This window comes from Teleopsis dalmanni, chromosome 1, assembly GCF_002237135.1.
Source record: "Teleopsis dalmanni isolate 2A chromosome 1, ASM223713v2, whole genome shotgun sequence".
Classification (NCBI taxonomy): Eukaryota; Metazoa; Arthropoda; class Insecta; order Diptera; family Diopsidae; genus Teleopsis; species Teleopsis dalmanni.
In genome coordinates this window covers 58,478,371-58,487,129 of record NC_051846.1, presented here as the reverse complement: position 1 = coordinate 58,487,129, position 8,759 = coordinate 58,478,371, and positions in this window count along the sequence as shown.

Sequence of the window (8,759 nt, the reverse complement as noted above, 5' to 3'; positions counted from 1 at the left end):
TATATATATATATATTTAATTCAAAAGAAAATGCTATTATTCGATAAAGTTGGGATTTAAAAATAACTTAAATTATTATTATTACTCTAGTAATTACTAATAGTCTAGCATTTAAGCAATTCCAAAAACTATCTGAACCATATTTAAGAAATATGGCAACTTAAACAAAGACCAAAGTAATTTTTTTGGAGATTATTAAGTCCATCAGATGAAAAATACGATCAGAAAACGGGGAAAAAAATGGGTTTATCTTACTTTACTAAAAACAAAACTATTACATAGCTAATCGTGTCCTTACAATTGATGCTAAACACGCATCTGTATCAGTATAAAATAGAACTGTAACTGTTAAAGCTTTCATATATTTCGATATTGACGGGAACTTATTCCAGTTCTGTTGTTGTTGTATTTGCCATTACCATATATTCAAAAACATATTATCTTTATTGACTTTTAACATGATAGTAACATCTTTCTTCTCAAACAACAGATTGAAAGCATATAAAAGGCCTGATTATTTTCCAAGAATAAATTTAGACTTTATATTCTAAGAAGTCTAAGAAGTAAGAAGTAAGATTCTAATTTTGCTCAATCCGTTTTTTAGTCGAGTGTTACTTGCTCTAAATTGCTAATTCTCATATATTTCACTCTTTCGAAGTACTTCACAGATGTGTTTCCTACTGAAATGGATTATTGTACAAAGATATCGCAGTTTAAGGTGTAAGTAATGAGTGTAAAATTTAACAAATAATGTAACTATTTGTGTGGAGGATATTAGGACTTCGTTAAAATCAAAGCCAAGTTTTCTTCTTGTTTTAGATTTTGGTTGTTAAGTTTAAAGGACATGGGTTTAGTCGATAATTTCAGTAAATTCTATTATCTCGATAATGCTTAAATTGCCTTAAACTTAATTCTAATATTATTACTAAATTTATTGCTAATTGAAAAAAGTTCACAATACTGTTTGTGGTTAAGACTGTGTTTTGTGCAAAATGCAAGTATCTCGAAAAGTAGTAAAAAATGCAGTTTATGCGACACTGTCGGCCAAGCACACATGCACAGAGAACCACCAAAACCAAGCACTAAAACTGATAAACATGTTGAAAAATTGTCGGCATTTTACCAATTCGCAGGTGAATGATAGGTATGCGAAGCAGCTGAGCTGAAACAAGTTTCTTAAATTCACAATAAATCGCTTGACTAAGCCGTCGATACAGGTATCAGAATCCATAAATGCTATCCAACGCACAGGTAGCGCTTTAAGGTGCTATAGAGGTGAGGTTAGCAAGTTGGTCGGTTTGTTGGCTTGAACGATTTTGCCACATTTTTGCGTTAATTGCAAAATGCGCGCCAAACAGAATAAAATATTTGTGTGTACGCTTGTGGCAAAAGGAAGAAATAAAAGGGACCTGGACGAGGTATGGATATATGCATGAGACAGAAGAAAGGATGCATGCGGTGTGGTATTTATAACAAAACAATAAAATGTTGTATTTTCTTACAATGTAACCACATACAGCGGCTGAAATTGCTTAATTCAAAGCAACCGTTCTCGTTTTGCATGAGAAAGGAAGTTTTCGTAGTGAGACGACGAGGGAAGAGAAGTAAGTATAATTATTTTATTTCAAAGTGAACAAAGCAGCTAGCACACGTTATGCGCAACACCTTCAATGCTCGACCTCACCACGACTAAAATGGCTTTAAATGCTGAGTAAAATTAAATTGTAGTAGGATTTTTTTCCCTTAAAATACCTTAGGTTTCGGTTGTACATCCTTTCTATAGGAAAAGTGTGAAAATTGTGTTGTGCAAATAGGAAGTGTTTTTCATTTAAATGAGGGGAGTTCATGTTGATGTTGTGAATAACAAAAAAATTGTATTTTATGAATCACTTACAGTGGAAGATTTCCTTAGAGAAATGCATTAAATGAAGTGTTGATGTGTTCTTTTTATATTTACTTTTCACTTACTTTCGTTTAGCTCAGTTTTAATGATAGCAATTCGCTCGGATTTCTTTAATAAGATCCTTTCATATCTTATTTACAATTTTATACTGTTTTGCTAATTTAGTTTTAAGTATCATTATCTTTGTCTGGCAGGGAAGTTTTCCAGTGAGTTTATATTTTTTGCAATTATACTTTGATATTTGCTCAAAGTAGTATTTTACTACAAAAACAAAAAATCGTTAAAAAATATAAGTTAACAATAGAAACTATATGTAAAACAGTCAAAAGGAAACTTTTTTTTGAAGTGTAGTACTTGTGAAAATGCACTAAAAACACTTAAAAAGTTTTTGTCTGCTGTCTAAGTAGTTTTATATATTTTTTGAACATAAACTTTCAAAGGACGTACCAGCCAGAGAAGACATAGGTAACACTTAAATTTGTGCAAATATGTTTCACAACTTTAAGTGACCCGCTAAATGGATTGTATGTGCAGCTCGACTCATTGTAGTCAACTCTTGCATTATTGCTTTGTACCACGTGCAACGTAAAAATCCTTAAATTGATGGGAGAGGGAGTATCAGTGGGATTACACTGACATTTGAGGGAACACTTAAGATGTAGAATATGCACACCAAATAATTGCGGCTACATGCAGGCATCGGATCTACTATAAAGTAATAAAATAACTTATAAACATTGTTAAAATTCATAAAAAATATTTTGTATGACATGACTGAACCTCTAAAATAACACTATAGATCAGGATGAAGCACTAGTTAAGCTACTCTCAACAAAGCTGAATCATCCCGACTTAATACAATAGACTTAAAGCTGATGGCAAATTATATGATCCGTCATTACAGATAACATGTCTACATCTCAGCAAGATGACTCCATATGGGGAAATAAATTATCTGTACATTTTACGTAAATGTGTGTGTGGCTTTGATCAGGACCAAAAGAGAAATAATAAACCTCATATATATACTTAAGTAAAATATAAGGAAATTCTCAAGTCGTGATATTTAAGAATTCATTCGTTTAGACTTCTGTTTAGTAAAAATCTATGTATACCATAAAAGTTTTGTCGTGTTTGCAGTGGTCCTTTATTTCTATTTTATTCTATTTACCAAGGCCTTGCATTTAACAACCTACATGTTTCTGGCAGACCATACATTTAATAATATTATTGTATTATCAAGCTGTAATTAAGGTTTCGAGTTCAACCATAACAACCTCCCTTTTAGTATAATAAAATAAAGAAAGCTTGACTACTTTAAGCGAACATCATAACGTCTCTTTGAACTGGGTTCCGGGTGATCAAGGCGAAGCTGATGGATGGGCAGAAAAGTATCTGTTGTGCAAAAACACTAAATACCTCCAAATAGCAGATTGTAGATGGAATAATCTTGCAACACGTAAGATTAGCAGAATGGTCGGTTATGGTTATGGCACTAAATAACAGAAGCTCTAGACTGACGGCAGTCATCAGTTATTTTTGGTCTATTGGTAAGCACGCGGTCAGAATGGGAATTCTGCGCAATATTTACTGTTATAATTGCAATCAGATAGAGGATAAAGGAACCATATCTTACTTTTTTTGTTCATGTCCCACACTCTAAAGGCAGAGAATAGCTACTTTAGGAAAGCTGCGATTAAATAATCTTAGGAAGCTGTCAGTTATAAAAGTACATGAACTTCAGAGGTGCTTAAACTGCATAGATTGAATCTTGTATTGCTGCCTTAGATCAGTTGGGTAATGGCAATCGGAATAATAGGAAGTTAATATTTTAAACAATTAAGCGTTATCAAATTAGCATTTGTATATTAAAGAATTTTGTAGGACAGTGGCATTAGGGGTTCATTAAAGTTAGCTCTTGTACACCAAAGAATTGTGGAAGTAAATAGGTCGTACACGGCTGGCTATAATAATATGTTTAAGTAGATATATTTAAGAGTGTAGTATATAAGTGTAGTGTAGTATATGACACTTTAGGACTTAGAACACAACAGTCTATTTTATGTTATGCTGACAAAAAAAATAAATATTGTTTAGATCACAAATGCAGAGGCCAAAGACACAAATTATGATGATGATAGTTTTTCAATCTCAGATTAAGCAATTATTGCTGATAGATCAAATCAATTTTATAAATTATTTTACCTGTGTAGTACCTCTAGTACTATTAATTTAAATCCAAAGAGTAATCGTAACACTAAATCAAATCAATTTTATTTTAAACTCTACTCACCAAACTAGCGCTAATATCTTGAATACAAAGTTCTAATAATTCCTATTCGCTAACACTGGCATGCACAATCGCCACCTTTCAATACACATTCGGCATTAATAATTTAAGCAATTAAATCTCTACAGCAATAATAATTACTTTTCAATTTCATACACTTTATAGGCATTTTGTAATTAGATATAATTTCTAGTTCATTTCGATATAGTGTTTTTAATACAAATAAATAATATTCTTTAACGTAATATATAACCAATCATTAGCAGGAATCTTTGGAGCTATTCAACTGCCGCATATGTAATGGCCTCGTTTTGCTTTGGAAGGCGTGCATGCTGCACTGGTAACTTCATAGCATTTTGGCTTAAGTGCAGCATTAAACGAACCAGTCAAGCATTTACTTCACTATAGCAACTTCGGTTGAATCATTTTCCATGGTTTTAGCCATTCATTCTAGTGTGTGCTCAATCCATTCGAAATCCATTTCTCATCACATTTGCTCAATGGTTCGTTGCTATGAGTGTATGTTTCTGTTAAAATTATGGAGTATGGAGTATGGCTTAAAGTGTTATTTGCACTGAAACAAATCAGTTCACATGCCTCTACTTGGTATTAACACAACTTACAACTTCAGATGAAATTATTCCACTATTATAGCAACAAATAACGACATTGGTATCAGCAACAGTAATAGCAATGGCAACAATAAAAAGATTGCTGGTTAGATCCACAGCAGTTGTCTAGAAATGCCATTTGTGGAAATGCGAAATTGGAATTGAAATCAACACAATTTAACAGATTATAGACATGAATTATTTCTTTCTGTTCTTAGGTGTAACAGCATTATTATATCGAGAAAAGGAGTGTCAGGTAGCGTGAAGGGACTTTTACATTTGTCAGTGCACTAATTGCAGTATCAATTTTTTTTGATATTAATTTGACATTGCTGTAGGCAAAAGTAAAAGTCTGTGAAGATAATAATCTAGAGTCATCACATTTTGAATTGTACATTGATTTTGGTATTATTAGTGAAGGTGCTTTTGATATGCTATGCAACTGACAAAAATAAAACTAAAAAATAAGAATATATAAGAACAAACTAGCCAAAAAGAATTGGAACAAAGGATTTGTGATTTAATAGTGTTGTCTGCACGAAAATGTTTATTTCGTAGACATGAGTAATAATAATAAGGTTACTATTTTTTATTGACAATAAAATTATTGTTTAAAAGATAACTATTTATAATAGATAGATATGTTTCTTTAATAAGAAATACAATACTGAAAGCCTTAGGCGAGACTTCGACATGCTAATGTTTCCTCCAATCAAACGATAGTTTCCTCTTGGTACGTATGCTATGTTGTCTCTTAAGATGAGGGGTTATTGAAATTCTCAAACTGTCAATTAAATGTCTTTTATTATTCGGTTGTATTATCTACTTAGTGAGCATGTTAGTTCAAAGATAAATGCGCTAGGTCATAGTAAGTACATAATTATTGTGCACAAAATTACTGAGATTAAAAACAAATTTATGGCAGTTGCTTTAAGACACTGCATTAATTTATGGGTGTGTCGCGTATAGCAAAGCTGCCGACTCTACTATACAAAAGCTACAAGTTGCTCAAAGTCAGGCTTACCGAAGACTCTTCAAAGTGCCTTGGTACATCCGCACAAACGACATGCTAAGAGACCTTAGAATAGACCGGATCATATACAGAGGACAGAGCCCTGAAGTTATATGCGAAAACTGATAGGCTATCCTACTTAGCACTATCTAATCTTAGAGTAATCACTCTCCGCACGGGGAGGTAAGCAGATCTTAGATCAATCACTGAATCATGAAGCTTATAAGGAATACACAAATTAGTCAATGAGATGGGTGGGACCCTATAATATTCCCAGCTATCAAAGAGTAAAAGTGCGCAGTTGCGCTGACTCGAAAAAAGGATCAACATACATATATACTATAAAGTCTCATTAAAAAAGATATCTTCTCATTTTTTTTAAAAAGACTGAGAAACTTTAAGAAAATGACAATTAAAAATTGACAACTAAAAAAATTAGTTTTGATACATGTATTTCTAAAACTCACTATTATAACATATTAATAACTCTTATAAGAACTGAAATACTTGGACTTTAATTTCAATATAAGGTCCTCTTGGAAAAATTACATGTGCATAGAATAAACTTAGGTTATACAAATACTTCGGCAACATTTGTCCGCTTTTAAGTAGTTACAATCCTAATTTCAAAATTAAATTGTCTTTTTATAAATAGTAGTAAGATTGATCCTATTTTGCGGTTGAGCTGCTTACTATATAGCGATACTCCTCAAAGTAATCCCACATGTCTTCAGTCATGTTAATTTTAAATTGATTGTGAGAGCACCATTACGTGATAAAATTGATCGACTTACACAAAAATCTCCGAATCAGGAGTCTAATATACTTCAATATGCGATAAGGCATTTCAAATTTTTAATATAATTGATCGCATTTAAACACAATCCTCTCTTTGTGGAACACAACCTACACCATGATTGGAATATGTGGTGGCATTCATAATATAATGAATTAAAGACTTGAGTACCAAATGAAGGGGCTGTAGTTAACAACTTGATGTGATGTATATGAAAGTACTAACTGCAATAATATTTCTGCAGTGGTGTATTTAATCTAACAAAATTATCTACGAATCTTCTGTATCTATATTTATCTACTGTAACAATATTAGTAAAGAAATATTTTGTAGTATAACCTCCCTTGGCACAATTTTGACTACATTCGTGCATTTCTGGTATATATTTGTGTGGTAACATTAAACTTTTTGAATTCTTTAACGTATTTCTCAAGTAAAAATAAAAACCCTTCAAAAAAAACCAAAATATCTAACAGGCTGTCGAAATTATAGCACCTACATTATATGAGTGAGATACTAAATACTATTGATAGTTACATACAGTTAGAGTAAATTAAACAGCTATTATTTCAAAACCTCAAGTAAATAAAAATTTGATTTTTTTAAATATATATCTAAGTACATATTTACGTAATTGATTACGTTAATTACGAAGGTTGAATAACCTTTTTATAGTATATCACTGAAAAATCAATATAAAATAGGTAATAAATTCAATTAAACTAAGTGCATATCTAATGCATTAACGAAGCAAACCACTAATAGCGTCAGAACAGCGTGTGACGAAGCAGATAAGCCAAATAGAGCCTAAGAAAATCAAGTGATGATACACGTACGTATCTAGTATCTACGCATACGAGTCGTTAAATAAACGACAGTGTTATGCAAATGTGAATGTTATACATGCGTTAAAAACCTAACAATATTTGTGAAGAAATGGATTTACAGAAGACGACTGTCACATGCCTATTTGAGCCCATGAAAAGTTAGCCCAAAACCGCACCGTGAATAAAATGCAAAAAACAAAAACATTACTAAGCAACTTTTGCCATTTATGCGTGTAAATTTTTTAGGTGACTCCAGAGATCTTGTCCAGGCGGGATGCCGCTGCAAATTATTTCTCACCCATGCAGTGAATTGCTTGGCGGCGGTAAGGCACAACATAACACAGTCGTAATTCTGTACAGCCAATGTTGTTTTTTTTTTTTTTGAGATTTAAATAAAATCTTCAAAATGTTCGTTGTATCTTTTGGCTTCTGGCATGCAACTTGCTTTACATTGCTTTACGTCTATTGGCTGCGGGCACACGATTTATTATGTCAACCAAATGACATTTACGATAACGCAAATACATGCTAAGTATCTGCCCTGCTCGATAACATTTTAGAATTAATTTGAAAATGAACTTTGTAATGTTTGTCATATTCTTACAGCGACATAAAAACACCATTACGGATACTTCAGAATTGTTTGCATAACACCATAAAAACATAAATAAATATCTTTGCACATTTTTGCTGATGCTTTTTATGTTCCTCAATGAAATGTTGCAATATTTTTTTTATACTCATCATTTCATTTCGTTGCAGTTACAGATACTTTACTCCAAAGTGACTCCAAAGGATAACATACAACAATTTCATTGCGTTACATTTATTATATTTTAACTGCTCTACTCTTGGATGTTTCATTATAATCTGGCCAATATACTCTTAATAGCTTCATTAAACACCTCGCGTCTAGAGTAGTACTTAAAAACGGAATTCTTCATTTGCGGTCGAAATTCTGTACTTCGGTTTATTGCTCACGTTTCCACGCATTCCTATGCCAAATATGCTTTCGGGTTGTCATAAAACTGATTTTTATCGTTTGACATTTATTTGACACCCATGAGATTTGTACTTTTCCTGGATTTTATATAATATTAAAATAGTTTCTTCCACCACAAAATTCGATTGTCGTTACGTTTTTATCTAACTCAGATAGATTTCAAAGCATACCAATCTTTCGCTTGTTTGACTGCGTGCAAATTAATTTAACGGACACGGTTTTCAGAAACTTAGATTTGGAAAAATATTCAGTTTGCTGTAGTATTATGGTAAGATAATATCTATTGAAAAAAATTAGAAGTTGATAGGAAATATACT